The following is a 5,675-nucleotide window of genomic DNA, read 5'->3' as shown; positions in this document are numbered from 1 at the left end:
AAGTTTGCTAAATTAGATATATTTTTTTCAGAGTTCTCTGTCTATTGCTGAGTGGATGATGGAAAAGGCTTGCTATTGCTAAACCTGATTCTTCCACCATTATTAAAGCCCTGTTGAGGCTTTCGATCCTTCCATGAGAGATTTGGATGATTTCTCCATGAGGGGTTATAGGTGTTTCTATAAGGTTCACCCATATAATTCACCTCTGCTATTGCAGGGTTTTCAGGATCATAAGCTTCTTCTTCCGAAGATGCCTCTTGAGTACTATTGGATGCAGCTTGCATTCCATTCAAACTCTGAGAAATCATATTGACTTGCTGAGTCAATATTTTATTCTGAGCCAATATAGCATTCAGAGTATCAATTTCAAGAACTCCCTTCTTCATAGGCGTCCCATTATTCACAGGATTCCTTTCAGAAGTGTACATGAACTGGTTATTAGCAACCATGTCAATGAGTTCTTGAGCTTCTGTAGGCATTTTCTTTAGGTGAATGGATCCACCTGCAGAAGTATCCAATGACATCCTAGCTAATTCAGATAGACCGTCATAGAATATATCCAGGATGGTCTATTCTGAAAGCATGTCAGAAGGACACTTTTTGGTCAGTTGCTTGTATCTCTCCCAAGCTTCATAGAGGGATTCACCTTCTTTCTGTCTGAAGGTTTGAACATCCACTCTAAGCTTACTCAGCTTTTGAGGAGGAAAGAACTTGGCTAAGAAAGCCGTGACCAGCTTATCCCAAGAGTTCAGGCTATCTTTGGGTTGAGGGTCCAACCACACTCTAGCTCTGTCTCTTACAGCAAAAGGGAAAAGCATGAGCCTGTAGACTTCAGGATCTACTCCATTAGTCTTAACAGTATCACAGATCTGCAAAAATTCAGTTAAGAACTGAAAAGGATCTTCAGATGGAAGTCCATGGAACTTGTAGTTCTACTGCATCAGAGAAACTAATTGAGGTTTCAGCTCAAAGTTGTTTGCTCCAATGGTGGGGATGGAGATGCTTCTTCCATGTAAATTGGAATTAGGTGCAGTAAAGTCACCAAGCATCCTCCTTGCATTATTATTATTTTCGGCTGCCATCTCCTCTTCCTGTTCGAAAATTTCTGAAAGGTGCTTGCTGGATTGTTGTAATTTAGCTTCTCTTAGTTTCCTCTTCAGAGTCCTTTCAGGTTCTGGATCTACTTCAATAAGAATATTCTTGCCTTTGCTCCTGCTCATATGAAAAAGAGGGAACAGAAAAATAATAATAATAGGGATCCTTTTTGCCCAGTATAGAGGTCCCTGTGTGAGTAGAAGAAAAGATCTGAACTCAGAGAGAGAGAGGGTTCGGATTTTTGGTGAGTGAGGGAGAGATGTTAGTAGATGAATAAATAAACAGAAAGAGATGAGAGAGAAGGATTTTCGAAAATTATTTTTAAAAAATGGTTAGTGATTTTCGGAAATTAAAATTAAAATTTGAAACAATTTATTAATTAAAAAGAATTTTTGAAAAAGAGGGGAGATATTTTCGAAAATTAGAGAGAGAGAGTTAGTTACGTAGTTTTGAAAAAGATAAGAAACAAACAAAAAGTTAGTTAGTTAGTTGAAACAAATTTGAAAAATCAATTTTGAAAAGATAAGAAGATAAGAAGTTAGAAAAGATATTTTAAAATCAAATTTTTGAAAAAGATATGACTTTGTAAAAGATAAGATAAAAAGATATTTTTGAAAAGATATGATTGAAATTAGTTTTGAAAAATATTTTGAAAAAGATAAGATTTTTAAATTGAAAATTTGATTTGACTCATAAGAAAAAATTGAATTTTTTTAAAATTTTTGAAAAAGTCAATCCAAATTTTCGAAATTTATGAGTGAAAAAGGGGAAGATATTTTTTTTATTTTTGAATTTTTTTAATGATGAGAGAGAAAAACATGAAATTGATGCAATGTATGAAAGTTATGGATCAAAACAATGAATGCATGCAAGAATGCTATGAATGTCAAGATGAACACCAAGAACACTTTGAAGATCATGATGACCATCAAGAACATATTTTTGAAAAATTTTCAATGCAAAGAAAACATGCAAGACACCAAACTTAGAAATCTTTCATGTTCAGACACTATGGATGCAAGAATGCATATGAAAAACCAGAAAAGACACAAAACAAGAAAACATCAAGATCAAACAAGAAGACTTACCAAGAACAACTTGAAGGTCATGAAGAACACCATGAATGCATGAATTTTTCAAAAAATGCAAGATGAACATGCAATTGACACCAAACTTAAAATCTGACTCAAGACTCAAACAAGAGACATGAAATATTTTTTATTTTTATGATTTTCTAATTTTTTTGTATTTTTATTTTATATTTTTTGAAAATTAGTGTGAAAAAGAAAAATAAGGATTCCAAAATTTTTAATATGAATTCCAGGAATCTTGTACTCTTAGTCTAAAGCTCCAATCTAAGGGTTAGACATGGCTTAATAGCTAGTCAAGCTTTAGCATGTATTGATACTTTCCATGTATAGAGCAACTAAGTGTGTGAAGATCAACAAGCTCTTGTGATGATAAGTTGAAACCCCAGTCCAAAAGATTAGATATGGCTTACAGCCAGCCAGGATTCAACAAATCATCATGAAACACTAGAATTCATTCTTAAAAATTCTGAAGAAAAATATATTTTTGAAAACATTTATTTTAAAAATTTTTTTTCGAAAACAAAGGAGAAATTTTTGAAAAAAAATTTTTTGTGAAAGTAAAACAAAAAGAAAATTACCTAATCTGAGCAACAAGATGAACCGTCAGTTGTCCAAACTCGAACAATCCCCGGCAACGGCGCCAAAAACTTGGTGCACGAAATTGTGATCTCAGGCAACGGTGCCAAAAACTCTGTACGCACGTCTTAATACATTGTTTTTCATTCACAACTTCGATACAACTAACCAGCAAGTGCACTGGGTCGTCCAAGTAATAAAACCTTACGTGAGTAAGGGTTGATCCCACGGAGATTGTTGGTATGAAGCAAGCTATGGTCACCTTGTAAATCTCAGTCAGGCGGATATAAAATAGTTATGGAGTTTTCGAAAATAAATAATAAATAGACAGAAAATAAAGATAGAAATACTTATGTATATCATTGGTGAGAATTTCAGATAAGCGTATGGAGATGCGTTCGTTCCTCTGAACTTCTGCTTTCCTGCTGTCTTCATCCAATCAGTCTTACTCCTTTCTATGGCTGGCTTTATGTAAGGACATCACCGTTGTCAATGGCTACTTTTCATCCTCTCTGGAAAATGGTCTGATGCGCTGTCACTGCATGGCTAATCATCTGGAGGCATCACCGTGGTCAATGGCTGCATCCTATTCTCTTGTGAAAATGGTCCAAATGCTCTGTCACAGCACGGCTAATCATCTGAGGTTCTCGATCATACTGGAATAGGATTCACCCTCCTTTTGCGTCTGTCACTACGCCCAGCACTCGCGAGTTTGAAGTTCTTCACAGTCATTCAATCCCAGAATCCTACTTGGAATACCACAGACAAGGTTTAGACTTTCCGGACTCTCATGAATGCCGCCATCAATCTAGCTTATACCACGAAGATTCTGATTAAGAGATCCAAGAGATAATCATCCAATCTAAGGTGGAACGGAAGTGGTTGTCAGGCACGCGTTCGTGGGGAAATGATGATGATTGTCACGTTCATCACATTCATGTTGAAGTGCGAATGAATAACTTAGAAGCGGAATAAGTTGAATTGAATAGAAAAACAGTAGTACTTTGCATTAATTCATGAGGAACAGCAGAGCTCCACACCTTAATCTATGGAGTGTAGAAACTCTACCGTTTAAAATACATAAGTGAAAGGTTCAGGCATGGCCGAGAGGCCAGCCCCCATGATCTAAGAACCAGACGTCCCAAGATAGCTAAATACAATAGTAAACAGTCCTATTTATACTAAACTAGTTACTAGGGTTTACAGAATTAAGTTTAAATGCAGAAATCCACTTCCGGGGACCACTTTGGTATGTGCTTGGGCTGAGCTTGAATGTTACACGTGCAGAGGCTCTTTTTGGATTTGAACGCCAGGTTGTAATGTATTTCTGGCGTTCAACTCTGGTTCGTGACGTGTTTCTGGCGTTTAACTCCAGACTGCAGCGTAGAACTGGCGTTCAACGCTCTTTTGTGTCATCTAAACTCGGCCAAAGTATAGACTATTATATATTGATAGAAAGCCTTGGATGTCTACTTTCCAACGCAATTGGAAGCGCGCCATTTTGAGTTTTGTAGCTCCAGAAATACCACTTTGAGTGCAGGGAGGTCAGAATCCAACAGCATCAGCAGTCCTTCTTCAACCTCTGAATCTGATTTTTGCTCAAGTCCCTCAATTTCAGCCAGAAAATACCTGAAATCATAGAAAAACACACAAACTCATAGTAAAGTCCAGAAATATGAATTTAACATAAAAACTAATGAAAACATCCGTAAAAGTAACTAGATCCTACTAAAAACATACTAAAAACAATGCCAAAAAGCGTATAAATTATCTGCTCATCAGACGCGTGCATGTGCCTGACGCATACGCATGGATTAGAGTCTGTACGAATGACGCGAACGCGTGGACGGCGCATACGTGTGACAAAGAAAATTGCTGAATGACGCGAACACGTGGACGACACGTACGCGTGACCTGCGTGATCTGCAGAAATAACAGAAAATATTGGGGGCAATTTCGGGCCGCATTTTGACCCAGTTTTTGGCCCAGAAATGCAGAATAAAGCCAAGGAACATGCAGAGCCTCAACACACATCTTAGACACAATAGACAACACAGTTTTAGATATATTAGGATAGTTTTTAGGTTTTTAGATCTGAATCTAGAGAGGATTACTCTTCCTCTAGGTTCTCTTTACATTCCCAGTTTATTACTTTTGCTTTTGGATATTGAAGAGTCATTACCTCCGTTGAAGATACTAATATAGTTTGTTTCCTTACTTACTCTTTTATTTATTCCATATTTTTAATTCTTGTTAAAGTAGTAATTGGATTATTTTCATGAATTGTTAGTGCAAAGGATTACTTTTATTTTTAATTACTTTTGAATCCCTATTTTATTTAATGTATCATGTCTTCTTCTATTATTTTTATGAGCGTTATATTCATGTCAATGGAGTAGACTCCATACTTGACATGGGGATTGATTAAAAGGAGACACTTGAGTTGGAAGGCTTAAGTGTTGATTAAACTGGAAGTTGTTGGCTAGTTTTGTATTTACTAACGCTAGACCTTCCTAAGGGAGAGGACTAGGATTTATGAATAAGAGTTAGCTCAATCACTTGACTTTCCTTTATTTAGTAAGGGTTAACTAAGTGAAAACAACAACCTTTTTCATACTGCACTTAAGAGACCCCAACAAGGATAGAACTTCCAATTAATCATTCCCCCAGTCAAGACTTTTTATCTAGAATATTAATAATCATTCTTAGTTTTTAATGCTTTAATTTATAATTATTTAATTGCTTATCAACCAAACTAAAACTCTCTCGGAAAATTCCTAATTAATAAATTAGCACCCTTCCTTGAAACTCGTTGGGAGACGACCTGGGACTCATACTCCCAGTATTTTTTCTATTCTAAATTTTTGTGACACTCTTCTAAATTGATGAGGCAGATTTTAGCTGGTTAGGAGC

General features: G+C 36.1%; 1 non-coding gene across 1 annotated transcript; it reads left to right on the top strand.

The window, feature by feature from the left end:
* Positions 1 to 578: 578 nt before the first annotated feature.
* On the top strand, positions 579 to 686 carry LOC148567554 (small nucleolar RNA R71). The gene has a single exon (XR_015881744.1). It is a non-coding gene; the product is annotated as a small nucleolar RNA R71 (small nucleolar RNA).
* The last annotated feature ends 4,989 nt before the right edge of the window (positions 687 to 5,675 follow it).

This window comes from Arachis ipaensis, chromosome B4, assembly GCF_059453495.1.
Source record: "Arachis ipaensis isolate K30076 ecotype BB chromosome B4, ASM5945349v1, whole genome shotgun sequence".
Lineage (NCBI taxonomy): Eukaryota > Viridiplantae > Streptophyta > Magnoliopsida > Fabales > Fabaceae > Arachis > Arachis ipaensis.
The sequence above is the reverse complement of the archived record's forward strand: the minus strand, read 5'-3'. Positions and strand labels throughout refer to the sequence as shown.